Raw genomic sequence first — 17,773 nt, 5'->3', positions numbered from 1 at the left:
TTTGTGTCAAATGCTTCTTTTAGTTTGACCATAAGAAGACCACCTGCACACTAGGCAATAGAGTTGTACCATCTAACAAAGCCTCCTTATGATCGTTCATCCTCCAGTCGGGCTGATGGAAGAATAAAAACTGTGTCATCTGACACCTGTCTGGTGAAATTCACATAAGGAGTGCTGTTTGCTGGGTTCCTGGAGCAGAATTGCCAACAAAAAGCTTGCTCTGCTGCAGGCACATACCTGCATGGTGTTCCTCTTAGGGAGGATGCTGTCATGTCAGGTCCGGAACATGGTCATCAGAGCGTTACACCGCATCCGACACTCAGGCCCGCCTGGCCATGTGTCCTTTCCCTTGCACTAGATGGTATCAGCTCCTGCAGAAGATATAAAACCTGTACCCTGGAGCATGAAATTTATATCCTTATAAGAACCTCTTATCTGATGTACAACTGTCTTCAACCACCCTCCATCTCCCTTTTCTTTTTAGGCCTGTGACAGTGTAACATATCGACAGCAAAAGCACTGTCAGAGCAAAATATGTGAGACTGCCTGTTGAAAGGAAGAGGGTGAACGATTTCAGCTTTCAGTGTTGTGCGAACAGACACAAAGAAGAAAATAAATTTTTATTATCTCGTCATTCGGTTTTGTAGTATTGCTATCTTACTACTTTGGAAATAAAGTTAATTCTTAGGAAAAGAGGTTTTAAAACAACAAATAGGCTGTATTAGTGGTTCTGAGATAATAAATAGGATGGTATTTGTTTGACTGGTATGACAGCTGTTCTGGCTTTTCTAAATAGGAAAATCATTCTGTCATGAGCACAGAGCTACATGTGGGAGGAGAGGTTGCTCAGTTAAGCTTGCCTAATTGTCAGAAACAAATTACAAGCAGCCTAAAATACTTCCAAAGGAAAGCGCTGAACAAAGGGTTTCTTTTTTCTTATCTATTAAATAGTTTTCCATGTGTTGCAGGAAAGGGGCACTTGGCCTGGTATTCCAATGCCCCAGTGCCCAGCAAGCTGTGAATTCAAGCCGTGTGACCAACCAGCTGTACATGTTTGATTTATTGTTTTTTCATAAACTGAAACTTTGGTTTTCTGGTATGAGAGTCCATAATGTGCCATTAAGTTCACATAAGTGCATCAGTACGGGAGAGGAATCGCCCGGCTCCCCTGAAGGTGTGCAAAGGTTTTTGATGACTAAGGGTAGAGGAAGTCATTTGTCTTCTGTGTTGCAGCTTCTCCTTTGACTTTTTGCTTATCAGCAGACCAAACCTTGTGAATTATGTTAATACTTTAGAACAGACTGTGTGTGTGTGTGTGTCTTCAGAAGTCTTACAGAAGTCTATGGTGCTGAAGTTTGTATGTGAAGAAATGAATGCCTTTTTTCATTCTACCATGTTTGCCTTACAGTGAATACATCTAAAGAGCTAATTAAAAATGCAGACAAATCAGGGAAAGCAGTGAAGAAACAACAGAAATGCATTTACGAGTGCAAGAATAGCAAGGCCAGTTTTTTTAAATACTGCTAGTTTTTAGGGAGTGGTGGAAATCAGTCACAATATTGTGGGACAGGCCACATGTGACCCTACTGTATCTATCCGTTGTGTAAAACTTCTCGAGAGTTACTAAAAACATGTACTAAGTTTTAGGAATTTCCCTTTGAATTAATGGCTTTGATGTGTAGAACTCCTAGTCGGGATGAAAATCATAATCACAAGTAAGACTTTAGAGGAAAGAAGATACTGAAAGAGAAACTGAAAAACCAAAGAAGTTGCACTCGGAAGGTGAGCACTTGTTCTGTCACAGCGATAGTGTCACATGCTGAATCACTGAGTCACCATCAGACAGCTTCTCGTTGAAACCACATGCGTGGCAAGTCAGAATACCTATTAAAAAAAGCAACTTCTGAGTGGTAATCATGTGTGGAATAAAACTGCCCATTAAAAATTAGTAGATGAGAAAACATGATTTATGAAATACATGCAAACGGTTCTAGTGCAGGTGATTTAAATGTGCTTTGTGTTTACTAGCACAAGGTCGTGACTGACATAACAAACAAGACTTTTAAAGCACAAGACCTATTAACCAGTGGAACAGTTCATTAATAAATGTTTTTGTTTTGTTGGTTTTATTGGTTTTATTTGTTTTTATTGTTTTACCGTTTGTAGTATTTAAATCAGGCCAGGCATACATTAGGTTATTCTTTGGCTCAAGCAGAAGAGTGACATTTCCTGAAAATGAGGAGGATAAAATTCTAGTTGCCTTAATTTTTTTTTTCTTTTTTTTTCTTTTTTTTTTTTCCCCTGATTTCAATGCTCTTACAATGGTTAGAAGACTGGTATTCAACTACATGAGTGAACTACTCTGGTTTGTTTTGTTGAGCTGTTTAATAAGTTGTGGTTAAATTTCTAGCTTGGTGAAAGAGATTTAAATTAGTGTACCTGGCTTTTTCTGTGGTGTGGTAGGAGGCTCATTATTATTCAGCATGTCTCAGATGCCACGTGACAGCCTTCTTAAAGCTCTTTTGCCAGCTGATGGTACCAAAACCTTACCTACACTGCTCAGAAGTGTCAAACCGCAGACAAATAACCTATGCGGAGGTCTTAAGTGTGTGGAGAAGTGTGTAGTTTTGACACCAGAAAGCTCACGTAGGCTTGCATGTTGGTGGCTTCTTTCCTGGGCGTGCTCTTAAGAGCTCCAACAGAAGCGTGTTTTCACCAGCTTTGTAAGTTGGCTGATAGAAATGGATATAGAGCCAATTTTGGAAACTTTGTCCTGAGCTCTTGGCATGTATTTCAGACCTGACAGATGATTTGCATGGTAAATGCCCATTTAATGCCTCACGTTCAATAATGTTCTTGAATTATTTACCAGTTTCTCAAACATTTTCCTTCAGTGGGAAATTTTCCCTCTTGCTTTTGTTGCTAAATTTTTTTCAGCTATTATACTTTGACAAAATAAAGGTTTTTTAAGGAAAAAAGCCAACAACATTAGAATAGCTGTTACTAAACTATGCCTGGATGACAAAATAAAATTAATAGGCAGTAGAAATAGACTGAACCGAGAGTTACATAATGGTCTTTATTAATCAATAGGAAGTAAAAGACAGGAAGTAAGTTGAATAAATATTTAAAAAGAAGTAGCAGATTTTGTAATGGAATTGGAATGGAAATACTGTTGTAAGTAAATACAGGTTTCTGTATTTTAAAGCGCATAGAAGCACATAGCATTTTTCTGCCTGTGAACTTTTCCATAGCATCATCGTGGATACTACAGTATTAGATTTATAACTACAAGTAAATCAGTATTAGGTTTAGGTGTGTCAGATGCGCGAATAAACCGGTATTAGATTTCTGTTAAGAGTTCTGATTATTACTAGTCTGAGTAGCAGTAGTGGTACTTCTGGTACATTTTCTTTGTGCTTCATAAAACAGCTTGATGCGTGGGGCGTTCCCTGGTGGGGGAATTCTTGGAGAAGGAAAGAGTATCCCTGCTCTGTGAGAGCAATGCCCACCGCTGCCTTCTTCCTCTCTGTGTGACCATCCATGGTAGCCGCAGACTGCAGCTGCGAGAGGAGCCGATGGTGAGTGGGCATGCAAGGCACCTCTACACTCCCACAGGATACAGCTCTGTAATTTGCTGCACACTCACGTGTTCCATATTTGTCAAGTTTTATTGTTTTTTTTTTTCTTCTTTTTTCCCCCTGTTTAAATTAGGCTATTAATCTGTATGGCACACCAAATGGCTTTTTCCTCTGTAATAACATTTGTCACTTTTGTGGAACATACTTCTGTTTTAGCAGTTACAAAGTCTGCTTTATGAGTAAAAATGCTTTTAATTTTTGTTTCGTTGTTTTCAACTCATTTCTTTGAAACTATATATGTAAAATTAAACTCTTCCTCATTGCTTATATCCATGTACTATTTTTTTCCGATTTTTTTTTTTTTTTTTTTAAGATAAGTTTACCTGTCTTTCAGGGCCAAAAGCGTGAAAGGGAAGCTCATAAAAGCACACAAATACTTAGCTTTTAACATACATTCTTTATTTAAGTTCACTAAAGTAATTGTGGCTAGCTGGGATCTTGCCTGATGAGTTACAAATAAACGGATATGTTAGACCCTATTCAGACAAAAATGTTACAAGTGCCTTTGGGGCACAGACGGTTGCACCTTCATTGAAACGAAGGAATGGCTTTTTAGGACATATGCAGGATTGTTTTGGGGGGAATTTTAGAAGATGTATTAGTAATTATTATTATTCTTTTTCAGCAGGGGTGTAGGGGCTGTTTGTTTTGTTGTATATGGCAGTTGATGGCCATGGTGGAAGCAGACAGAACCCAGCAGTGCACAGCAAGTCTTTAATTAACAGGTCCGACTGATGACTAGCTCTTCCTCTTTTCCATGAGAGATTTGAAGAGGTAAGTTTCTTTCCAAGGATCCTTATTGTAATTCCATGATAATGTTTGTGTGCTAGAAATTTCAACAAAGTGGCATTTCCATCTTTTTTCTTTCCTTTACATATGCCCAAGAGCCTGTTAACAACTGTTTTTTGCAGTTTTGAAGAAAGAACTGAGATTTTTTGTTTGTGTTTGAAAGTTGAAAATTGTACCAACTGTAAAAAACCATATAACAACTTTGATGAAATCAGCAGACCTGGGATTTTTGCAGTGAGGTTAAGAGCCAGGGATGTGACTTAGTTCATGACTGTACCATTCCATTCCTTGTTTTCCTACTTGACTTTGATGTTTTTCAATATGTCTTTAGAAAATAAAACTAACTTTCTTTGGAAAAATCTGTTACCTATATACAAACTGAATTTTCTGTTTCTGTGCTGGTTAAGCACTTCAAGAAGATTGTCAGTAGTCTCAAGGTGACGTATATGCTTTTGGACCATCTTTGGAAAGAAGGCAGAATCTGCAGCATGAAGGCTGGCCTGGCATGTGATATGAATCTTGGTGGGAGCCATGATCAGCAAATTTAATAAAGTGTCTTCTTGTACCATCCTGCCTTTTGGGGCTGGCTTGAAAGTACTTCCAGCTTTCAAGACAAGTAGTTGATTGAAAATTAATGCCTTTTCTTTACTTCCATGGAAACTACAACAGATACAAAGAGCACAATAACACTATTTGATAAAGCAAATTCTCAGCTACAGAACACTGTTTTTCAGTATAATTTCTACCATTAGCTCTGCAGTGATGAATTGCCTGCATTCTGCACTCATTAAAATCTGCATAGCCATCCAGAACATGGCTTGTCTTTTATGTCACTGTTACTACTGCTAAAACACAACACCCACTGCCTCACTGTGCTTGCATCCACTGTTTGGTCTCCATCAACTTTCAGGAAGCATGTCAGGAAGAATGTCAGTGGGTGCCATTTTTTCCAAGTGGAGGAATTCTGTGACACACCTTTGCTTCATCTGTTCTTTCATGTCAGATGCCATTTCATCAGAGTGCCCCTCTGTTGCTGTCTGTCACAGAGCAACGAAATGTATCAGGGTATTGGTGGAAAGGTTCAAGCTCTACTGCCTTATCACCACCATCTGCCTTTGATGTTGTGGGCGAACACAGTAAAATGGAAGGCAATACTTTTGGAGCAGCTAGTAAATTAACAATAGAGCTATGCAATGGCTTTTTCCTAATAAGCACTGTGGCTGGACTCTTTGGGAAAGATTTTTTTTTTTTTTTTTTAAGTACTTGCCATTACAATTATTCAGGAACTTTTCCTGCAGTATGTAACTCCTATATGTAATCAAATCTTGCATGATGTGAATTATATCACACTGAGCTTTGAATTCTGAGAGATTCCAGGACTAAGAAAAATAACACAAACCAACAAGCGTAGTGGATGCTATGTAAATCAGTAGCTTGTTTCTTAGAAAAAAATCCATGCTCATTTAAGAAAAGTAAGTTTTGTGGGAATGATTCATGTATTAAATGGGTTATCTAATCATGGGTTATCTAAGATGACACTTGCTGCAAAATTATTGGAGCAAAACCCAGCTTTAGTAAGCCTGCAGCAACAGACAGGCTGTGTTTGCAACTGAATGTTTTCAAGAATCTCTGTGCGAAGTTAATAAGGAAATGTTTTCTTGCCTGTAAGTTCTTTGTTATTCCAGCAGAGGGTAGTTTATCCTCTGGGAAGCCAGGTGTGTTGAAGGAATTGATTAGGAAAGGTAACTTAATGATTCTCATTTCCTCTTATTTGATATAGAGTAATAAAAATTAATTTCAATTGACTGACCTCATCAGATGAACAAACGCAGAAACGTACTGCTAGGCTACAGTCTGTTCTTAGTTTGGAATTGAAAAAGTCAGCCAAACTCAACAGCAGTTCCATTTCTGTTCTGCCATAAAGCACTTCATTTGTCCTTTAAGAATTACTGCAGTTTGCCTTTGCTGAGAGCAGTTTCATTATCAGCCTAATGCTTAAGAGCTACTTGACTTTCGTTTGGCAGCTGGTGAAGTAGATACAACACAAAAGCCTTTTGCACTGAATGCATGGACTTGTTCCTGTTGAATATTTGGCTTGTTTATAGTTGCTTAAAAACTCTGAGATCTGGAATGATGCAACTGATCTTACCCCTTTTATCTAAGGCAAGGGTATCTTACTGGTAGTATTAAGGCATAGCATACCTTAAAGCCTGCTATGAAGTTGGGAGTTCTTCCACTGGTGGTCAAATCCATCACCCTTATTTCTGCTATTGGACCCACTGCTACAGCAGCTGATGCTCAGAAGCACATATGTTTGTGCACTCTGGTGGTGGTCCACCTTGCACTGATCTCTGCTGTACTGATAGTGTGTGGTGACTACCGGGGACACTTTGTGAGTTCAATTTTCTCTGGTGTTTTAATACAAAGTAATCATCATAGAGCAGTGCTGTTTGTAAGCTGCTGTAGCTGTCAGTCTCAGACAGGCAATTTAATAAGTCAAATGTAGCTGTAACCCTCTGTGTTCTAGACTCTTTCCCCATCTTCCAGTTTTGTGGCCCTCCTCTGGACCCGCTCCAACAGCTCCATGTCCTTGTGCTGGAGACTCCAAAACTGAATGCAGTACTCCAGGTGAGGTCTCAGGAGAGCAAAATAGAGAGGCAGCATCACCTTTCTCGACCTGCTGGTCACACTTCTCTTGATGCAACCCAGGACATACTTCGCTTTCTGGGCTGCAAGCACACATTGCTGGCTCGTGTTGAATCCTTCATTGACCAACACCCCGAAATCCTTCTCAGGGCTGGTCTCAAGCCATTCTCTGCCCAACTTGCACTTGGATTGTCCCAACTCAGGTGCAGGACCTCTCACTTGGCCTTGTTGAACTTGATGAGGTTGGCATGGACCCAACTCTCAAGCCTGTCCAGATCCCTCTGGATAGCAGCTCTTCCCTCTAGCCTCTATATCAACTGCACCACTCACTTTGGTGTCATCTGCAAACTTGCTGAATGTGCACCCAATCCCACTGTGCATGTCACCTACCAAGATGTTAAATAATACCAGTTCCAAGACTGATCCCTGAGGAACACCATTTGTCACTGGTCTACATTTGGACATTGAGCTGTTGACTGCAACTCTCTCTCTTAGTGCAACCGTACAGCTAATTCCTTATCTATCAAGTGGTCCATCCTTCAAATCCAGTTTTTCTCCAGTTAGGCAACCAGGATATCAAATGCTTTGCACAAGTTCAGATAGATGATGTCAGTTGCTCTTCCTTTATCCACTGATATTATAATTCTGTCGTAAAGGTCACCAAGTTTGGCAGGCATGACTTACCCTTGGTAAAGCCATGTTGGTTATCACCAATCAACTTGTCTTTATTTTTGATGTGCTTTATTAGGGCCTTCAAGAGAATCTGCTCCAAGATCTTAGCAGGCACAGAGGTGAGACTAGTCTGCAGTTCTCTGCATCTTCTTTTTTTTCCTTCTTGAAAGTAGGGGTTATTTTTCCTCTTTTCCAGTCAGTGAGAACAATGGATAGCAGTTTGGCAGTTTCATCCACCAGTTCTCTCAGAACCTATGGATGGATCTCATTGGGTCCCATGTACTTGCACACCTTTAGATTCTTTAGATGGTCTCAAATCTGATCTTTGCTTACAGCAGGCATATCTTCCTTACAGCCGGCATTGTTTTATGAGGGCTGATGATTCCAGGTCTCAGAACCTTTCCAAGACCGCTGTTGTCTAAATGCAAAACAGAGAAAGGAAGGTGTTAGAAACAGAGGCATCTTTTCCAGAGTCATACAAAGGGATTAGTGCCAGAATTGTGACTTGCCAGTCGTTTACAACCTCAGGTGACCGCGTTGCCTTCCAAAGTAGGAGGAGAGAGGCCCGCTTATTGTTCGTTTAATGCATTTAGTCTGAGCTTTGTACTGTTCCACTGGTTCAGTGAAACAACGTTCACAAAGGGCTAATGTCTGGCTAATTAAGAATGGAAGCTTTTCACAGACGGAGAATGTATGGGTTAGAAATTAATATATTTTAAATAGACATAAGTAACCTTTGAGCCACTGCCTTCTACAGCAAACAGTTCACCATTTATTAAAGGCATGTATTAATCTAGTAATACTTTTCAGCTTTTTATAATGAATCTTCATAAATATTTAAATGTTCTATCTGCCCGTTTGGCTTTAGTAGAGTAGCCCGAACAAAATAGCTTCAATTTAGAGATGTGGATAGATAATAGTTTGAATTAATGTACAACTGAATTCCTTGTGCTGTTTTCTTTACCAGCTGGAAAGCCTCTCACTGTCGGAAAGGCATTCAGTATGTTTGACATTCAGGGTGGGGGAATGTTTGTGTAATTATAAATGTTAGACTTGCAAACACACCTTTTGATTGCAACAGCCTGAAGTTCCACATGTCAATGGGAATATAACTTTTCACAAGATAAACCTTGGTTTATGTACCTTGGCATTGTCACTGTTCATTTCTATATTATTTCAGTATGTATATCTTTAAATTGGATCTGAGTTTTACATGTGTGCACATTTCAGATGAGAAGTGGATATAATGTGAGTATTCTTGTCTAAACATTCAGTTGCCACAGCTTCTGTGGCTGTAACACTTCTGGTATTGTGATGAAAACCTAACTCACACGGTATGAGTAACTTACCTGTGATCCTACAGGCTTGTGATTTCTTGTGCCATGCTTCGAAGCCTGGTATTAATTTGAGAAAGACTGTTGGGTCTGAAAATTTTCAAGGGACTTAATGTTCTTCTTTCCTAGTTGTGTAGCAGGAAAAAAAACCTACACACTCTACAGTGTCTCTACAGTGTTGCAGGTGTAGTTCTGTTGGTTGGTTGGTTGGTTTCTTTGATTTGGTTTCAGCTGAAAGAATTACCTAAGAACTTGAGGATGGGTCTTAGGAAGTGGAGTGGCTGCTGTCTGATCTGAGGAGGAAGAAAGGAATCAGATTGAAGTGTCCATCATGTCATGTGAAGGATTGTATGTTAGGAATACTTGTTAAAATATGGTAAGTGAAATTTCCTTGTGCTTCCCATCCTTTCTAAGATAAACTGACTTTCAGGTTCATGACTAATGTCAAATCCTGGAAATGATAAGATAGTTCTCAGAACAATACTATCTCAGTTTTGTACCAAGCAATTCTGTGCTGTGTAAGACCCTGTTAGGCATGCTGACAAGAAAAAAACATGGAAAACAGCATAAAAAGCAGTGTTTCTTGTTGGATGATAGTGGCCTATGGAAATACCAGAGGTTTATGCCCTCTTGTTCGTAACTTCTTTCTGAATGTATATCTGTAATATGCTTATTGCAGTAATGTTTTGCCCAACACCTGCCTGAGCAGGTGCAAGTATAGCAGTGTTGTAGGACACCCTTTCTGTCAACTCAGATCTGAAAGGAATGTGTGTGATGTATCACTCAGTTCCTGGACATGTATGCCATGTGGAAAGCATTCCTGCATAATTTTCTGATGAATATTAATTAGATGAGCAAGATACTCGTTTAATATAAATCAGATTTTCTTGGAAATGTTCCAGTCTGTATCACTATGAAGATATTCCTAATTAGGGGAAGTTACAGTCTGAGTTACAAATAATTTAAATAACAATTTTATATATGTTCAGGAATAGAGATTCACACAGAGTGCTTTATTTGAATGATTAATTGTTAATCTTGTTATTTTTATGAATGTGATGAAGGAAGGGCTGTAGGGTGAGATGGTAGCTTTCAGGAAGACAGCTAGTTCTGCAGGTTTGGTGATAAGACTGCTGGGGGCTGAAGAGAGAAACACAACATGGCTTATGGTCAAACAGGACTGTTTTGTCAAGTGAACTTTCTTTTCTCTGAACTTCACTATTTGTGTATCAAAAAGGTTGGGTTTTTTTCCCACACTATTTCCTTGTGACTTTGTGTTGGTTACAGAGTGTGCACTCAGTCAGGACTCACTTTTAAACTCTACTGCCCTGTGTGCACCCAGATATGTGCAGCCACCAATGTATTTCCTCCTTCTGGCAAGGACACCTAACTCAGCAGACACCACACTCACTAAAGAACAGCACAAGTGCTTCAGCTTAAAGTTCTGCAGTGCCTAGGTGTTAGGCATTAGTCAATATCATACTGGTTACTTGTGTAGAAGTTCCTATGAAAAGGAGAGTTACATGGCAAATCTCGGCAAGCTGAATGGAGAGCTGCTAGAGGTATACCTGGGAAAGGACTTAAGCTTAGAGAGTGCCTTAAGTTGTGTGGTTGCCTGAGACTCAGATACTGCGGTATCCTTCAGCTTTCCTGAAATTAGCTGCACAGTCTTTTTTTTGTTCAAAACCCCTTAGTGTTGTGTTCCTTGCCTGCCACTCCCAGCACATGCTATGCACTAGCTCAGCAGTTAAATGGCAGCAGACTTACGCTCAGTTTCTTCCTCTGCCTGAGGGAGCACTAATCAGTGTCTCCCATCTTCCAGGAAAGTATCCTGGCTATGAAATACTCTGAGGTGGAACAGTTGCCGTGTCTCCTTTTGAAGATGTTTTGCTTTACATCGAATAATTAACTATTAATTGGAAGAGCAAGAGAAGATCAGTTTACAGATTAGCTCACACATCTGGGAGTATAGTCATAGTTTGTAAGCCCTAGCTCCAGGGAATGCTCATCATTAGTCTTGCAGTTTGTGTTCAGCCTGGTTTTCTAAGATTGTCCTCGATTAGAGTATCACAGCAGAGGGAAGCAGAGGAATGTGGAACTGTCCATAGGTATGAACAGAAGTGAAAATCATTAAGGTTAAGATGGTACTGGAGATGGCTATCTTGATTAGCTATCTTGAGCAATAGAAGCTGAGTGTGTTGATAGATATTCAGGATTAATTAGCAGTAATAATTTTAAGCATCTGATTTTGGAACATAAGCACCAAATCAAGCATCTAAATTCCCATTATGTGCTCATATAGCTCTAACCATGTGTGCCCATACTGAAAATGTAAGGCATTTTTAAAGTCCCATGCAATTTCCTGTGCAGCTATTATTGCTTTGTTGCTTTCCATGTTGTACAAACATCTTGAACCCTCCTCTTTGTGTTTTCTATTGTCACAGCTTCCCATTTCTGTGTGTTGCCACTCACTCTTGCAAGAATCTGCTAGTTCCTTCTTTTCCTCCCAGACTTCATGTCTAAAATTGCTCCTTCAAATATACTATTTCCTGTATCTGTTCTAAACTGATGATGTTAGCACTCTCTTCAGTAGGTTGTTTTTAGCTGTTATCACTTCCTTATTGGAGTGTTTTCTGATAGGAAGTTAACTGACTTAATATATAACAATGATTATATCAGTGATCTTTCTGCTCCCTCTTTGTTTCCTACAGGAACAAATCAATTTATTTTATCTAGATTTTTATTTTTTTATTTTTTTATTGTCGATCATTTTACTGGAAAGTCATTTATAGTCACCTTTTGAGTAATTAGTGGTTTATCAGTATTTATGAATGTACCAAGATTTAAGTGGTAGGAATGAACCAAATCAGTTACACTTTTATAAGTGATCTGATGTGGATATTAACATTAACATTTCTTTGTGAACCACATATTTTATCCAAATCCAGAAATAGTCAAGAATACCAAACTAGTTATGGTAGATTGCTTTCAGTGTCACCAAGCTTTACTAAATAAATATTGTGTTTGGTAAGACTGATTCAGTAGCTAAGAGAATCCCATGAAAACTCAGAAATTTCTGAAATAAAGTATGAGACTTCTTTATATGTCTAGTACCTAGAATTATCTAGTATCAAAGTTGATGTATAGGCATCAAATTTTAGAGTAGCTCCTATTCAGCGAACTTAAATGCCAGAAGTATCTGTAGTGAATGGTATTTTGGTATTCTGAAAAAGTGCAACTGTTGTAGAACCTTCATGGCGTTTCTGAGCATTGTGTTTTGTCTGGGAATAAGAAGAGAATGAGTTCAAACACTACCTAATCATTTATAAACTTCAAAATCCACCCTAAGTTCAGTTACAGTAACATACTCAGATGTCTGAAACATTGCTGTTTGACAGATGGATGGATATTTTAGTTATATAGAGAACTGCAGTATCTGTTTTAGTGGAACAAGATGAACTTTTTAAAAGCTCACTGATTGTTTTATCTCAAGGATGCAAATACATTAATGTTAGTCAATTTCAAAGAAAATGGATCATCATGACATTTCAAGAGTGCCAGTACAAGTATTTTTGGCTATATGCTTCCCCACTGATTTAAGAGCATAATACACTTTCATTCAGCCCTAACACACGTTGTCTACCCCTTTGGCCTGCATAGGCACGGAGGCAGAAGCACTTATGCTTTCAATACTTCTGTTAAATGTTTGCTGTATTCTTTTATTTTTTTCCCTTTGTACTGCATTAAGCCAGCAACAGTTAAGTACAATGTATAGCTTTCATTCAGACAGATGTACGCAGAAGCTGTACTCAAGGTGTTTAGCACTGCAGTGGTTTCTGATTTTGTAATTCAGAGCTGAGTTAATATCTTCTAAGCCTTTTACTCTCCAGTTGTCAAATTATTCATTTATTATGGGAAAATTTGATTCATTTTGTGAATTTCTGATAAAACAAAAAGTAGCTGTGAAGGTGGTCTTAGGGGGAAAATGTATCCAGATATGTCTGGAACTGGCCAGTTACTAACTTCTGTCAGATTTCACCCTAACTGGAGAGATCAGAGAGTGTTTGATAACCAGCCAAGGTAACCAGCCATTTTAAAACATAAATATTTTAAAATAAAAAATAGAATTCAATGAATTGTGACTGTTTGTATAAAACTGTAGCGATGCACCTAAATGAAAAAATAGTGCTGTGCTCTGCTTGGCCAGTATTTTCAGTATGTTTATGCTCAGAATATTTACTATATGTGATTGGTTTAATTGAAGGTACACTGAAAATGTCACTAACCATTGTCACGATGACGCACATGAATAGGCTAAACCAATTATTTCTTTGTCAGTTAATCCTCACTGACAAACTGCATTTGATTTTTTTTTTCTTTTTTAATCTTTAAACTATTTGCATTCATTCTTCACTGCTTCACTTCAGTTCATTCTCTCTCAAGCAGCCTCAGATTTGATTTGAACTTATTTTAGTTGTATCTCATAGAGACAGGAACAGTGACCAAAGCTAATGAAAAGTAACACTGGAGAAAAACTAGTTTCAAATAACATTGGTAACAACTACAAACCCCAGTACAGATATTCTTGTTTCATTTTAAAGAAGTTTTTCTTTTTCTTATGTTGGTTCAGTGCTTATAGCGTCAGAGACCAGTCTGAGTGGGGCCCTGGGCAACCTGATCTGGTGCTTGATCTAGGGGTTGGCAATTCTGCGCATGGCAGAGGGTTGGAACTTTGCGGTCCTTTCCAACCAAACCCACTGTATGGATTCTATGATTTATGAATTGCCACTTCAGATTATTCCAGGAGATAATGTTGGTGTAATTTGTTGAAGGTTGAAATTACTCCAGATCACATCTCCTGCTTTCACATCAACATTTTTAATGTCTTTTCTGAAATCTATCAGAGCATGTGACTTTGATAGAAATTGGAGAGGGGAATAAAAGAACTGCACCCTGAATTTACGCTTCATTTCTCCATTCACATGGATTCAGCTTCCAGAAGTTTGTTTAGCAGTATGCTTAATAGAGGCAGCAGAACTCTTGAGCATTAATGAGGTAGGGAAAGATAAATACACTTCATAATAAATTTATGTTACCATCCACTCAGAACAAATTTTAAGGAGGCAAATGAAAATTAAATATTTATAAATAAAATGAGCTGAATTGCAAAACAAATTTCAGTCTTTAAGAGGAAAGGGAAGCCTTCTGAAAGTTAAAATTGCTGTTACAGTAACTGGAAGGCTCAAATATTGCACAAGAGATTTAGACTGTCAGCAAATGAACAGTTTAGGGAAATGAACAATTGAGCAGGTCTATTTCCAGTAGACGTAATAGACTCACTAAATTACTTAAGAAGCTTATGCATTCAGGTTAGGATGGCTACTAAGGTGTGTAATTTTTTTGCATGTTGAGTAGATTATGTTAACGTTACTGAGCAGGAACATATTCTCTTACCCTTGCTCTTTGTTATCAACTTGCTCTTAGTATTACCTCTTGGTATTTGATATTCAGCTTGTTCCTGAGTCCTTCCCATGATAGCCAGATATTTTATTTTGGCAAAAATAACAACCATTTTAAAAAAAGTGTAATAAAGGTTTTAATTGATGCCCTTATGTCTGCATTTCAGAAACTGTTGTGTAGTTGAATTATGTTGATAATTTAAGCTTTTCTGCTTTGGACTGCTGAAAGACAGACCTTTGCTTTCATAGAGATTAGGTTGAAAAACATTTGGTATGGTGATTTTTAACCAAATGATGACTCTGTGCAGATCTTCACAGATCTTCACCTGTTGAATTATACGTTCTGGAGGCATACTGCTTAGAGTATAGTTTCTATGTCCTTCATCTGAGGAAAACAGACTGAAGAAGCACTTCAGAGGAAATTAATTGCTTCTTTTCAGTTTTACCTTTTAGTAACATAATGAAAGATGTATTTAAAACCATTTCTCTGCTAGGTAGCCTCAGTTTTGCTTTCCAAGAATTCTTCAAGTCCGGCATTTCCTTGTTTTTCTCTTGAGTCATAGGAATATCCATGTCACCATTTGCCTATTAATTGTAAAGTCCTCCTCTTCCTCTGTCCTTTTGCTTCTGAGAAATGTCCTCTCTCTTCCCCTTTCATTCTCACTTTGAGTGTGTGTCAACATATCTTAATATCTCAGAGACTTCTGTGAACACTGGCTCCTTCTGTGTTTACATAGTGTCTCTGATCTGAATCTTCCTTCTACTGCACACTGCAAAAACAGGAAAAAAATGACAAAATAATGAAATATTCCACTTCTAAGTTTGCAAATGTGGATTGACTTCTGTTGCCAAAATATGTGGTAATCCAAACATTTTCTGTGTATATATTGCTTACAGTAGCTTTTGTTTGAAAAACTATACTGCTTTTTATAAAGCTAAACCTTCCTGAATGAGATTTGAAAGAGGGAGAAGATGGATAGCTAAGAGTTTTTGTGTGCCATGAGTTGATTTCTGACATTAACATTGAGAGATGGATACTTCAGAAGACTGGAAGGATACACATTTTTTAACACTTAGTAATCTTATTTCTTGGATAAAGTATTTCTTCCATAATCCAGCGTAGTTAGCTGATCAAACATGCCTACTTGTCTGTAGTCACGGCAATGGACAACATCTTGGAACAGAAGGGAAAACAAACAATCTGACTAAAATGGGATTGTAAGATTAATTGCACAACATTTTATATGTGTGTCAGCTGGAGAGACAGAAAGAGGAAGAGGGAGATCTGAGGCTTACAGATGGGTGTTACCATGTAGACACGCTAGATTTCAGGGGCTGTTGTATGTGTGTACATATGAATGTGTAAATTGGAACTAATGCAATTAAGAAAGAGCACAAATATATATTAAAAGCAATACTGAAACTTAGGTTTCAGATATACATTTTAATATGCAGTACCAACACTATGTAAGTCTAGTGACAGGTGGAGATATCATGGGGTGGAGAACGGACAAGGAAGACAGAAGTCAGGGCTGCAACCTGTCTGTAAAGGGTTCCAGGAGTCTTATACCACCATCTGATTTGATGCCTGTGTCACAGGCTGTGGTCGCAGTCCTTCAGTGTGCTTGAAGGCCTCATACTTGCGTTTTACATACCTCAGCATCCTCAGCTTTCATAAGGCCTATATGGCCTTATATGGCCATACTTATTTACTCAAATAGGCTTATTTTATATGTGTTTTTTGACTCATACTGGGTTTTCTGTTTCTGAAAGAGAGTTGTGTTGAGCACTTTTGGTTCATTTTCAGCTGAATCTGTTCCCTGATCCCATAGAATGTGAACATACAAGGTCTTACAGGGGTGTGTATACGGTAGGACACGATTATCCTCTGCAGCAGCCTGAGCTTAAGTGTACTTGAGGTGCCAGAGGCTTGACCTGCCCTAATGTGGAATTGTCTACAGGGAATGCTTGTTTGTCTCCACTCACCTGAAGGAAAGTCTTGATAACTTACTGAGAATACACTTGATTCTTAAAACAAAATGATGAATCCTGTCCCCAGGTTGTCTGTTTTAATAAGAAATAAGCATCTGCTTTTACTACCCCATCTGCTGATGAATTTAACTGGTTGCCTGCAACTTTGTTCCATAAACTAACACTACTGCATTTTCTTAGCTACAAGAATAAAAAGGAATTCAATGCAGTCAACTTGTGGAGATACTTAAATAATTTAGGTGTTTATCTTATGCAATTTGTTTCATTTTTTAAGAACTCATGTGCAAGCCAAATTAAAATTTTGTTTTTGTTTCAAAGAAACCTGAGAATGGGTTTGATTCTGCAACTGCTACCCATGTGAATCACACCATCGTGAAATGAAGAGTCAGAAAATTTATGTCAAACTTCATAATGGGCCTACAGCATGCTTCTCCTATATTGAAACCAGTGCTTTCAGTATTATTGTCTTTGGATTCAATGTGGGAAACACTATACAAAATTAGTTCAGTCTTTTCCGTGTGTCCCAACTATGTAGCTGTCCAGTATTTATAGCTTTGCTTATTTTCCTTTAGTCTCTTTTGTTCTTATTGCTTTTTCCATGTTGAACTCGGTCTAATTTTCTAGATGACATCTTTTTCATTTTATTTTTCTCTAGAAACTTTTACAGATCTTCAAGATGTAGAAAGAAAATAGAAGGAAATATTGTGTGCTTGTTTTCTGCAATATGTTTTCTTGAGATGAGGTTGAAAACATTGTTTTTTTCAGTATAAAATATCTTCTTTTTATCATTTTTGGAAGATGATAGTGCCTTGTCATATGACTAAAACAGGACTAAATAGTACTGTATTACAAGATGCCTTGGTGTTTTTTATGCTTTAAGCACCGTATGTATGTTATTCATGAATTAATGACAGGGATTGAGTTTCAACTCTGATTTACAAGCTTGTTCCAAGGAACAAAAAGAGAACAGAATGAGAAATTTTTTTCATGTGCACATGTCTTCTGGCCAGTGCATTTGTTTAACCATTGAGGTTTCTGTGTGTGCTTTGGCTCTCATTTTAAACTGCACATTCTGGAGAAACAAAGGAAAATACAGGCTTAGAGAAGCACATTTTTACCCGAAGACAGCTACTACAGATCTTCCAATTTTCATCATATTTAAAACCAAAGAGTTAGCAGTGAGCAATAAAATGAAATAATGGAATCTGTGAGATTAAATAATTTTTAATGTTGCAGTATG

General features: G+C 38.1%; 1 protein-coding gene across 1 annotated transcript in view; it reads right to left on the bottom strand.

Moving 5' to 3' along the window:
* Positions 1-17,773, bottom strand: part of GHR (growth hormone receptor) — a 996,322-nt gene that overhangs the window by 733,677 nt on the left and 244,872 nt on the right. The window lies entirely within an intron of this gene.

Source organism: Lagopus muta, chromosome Z (assembly GCF_023343835.1).
Source record: "Lagopus muta isolate bLagMut1 chromosome Z, bLagMut1 primary, whole genome shotgun sequence".
In the NCBI taxonomy this organism is placed as follows: Eukaryota; Metazoa; Chordata; class Aves; order Galliformes; family Phasianidae; genus Lagopus; species Lagopus muta.
Note: the sequence above shows the minus strand (reverse complement) of the source record. Positions and strands in the feature narration are given on the sequence as shown.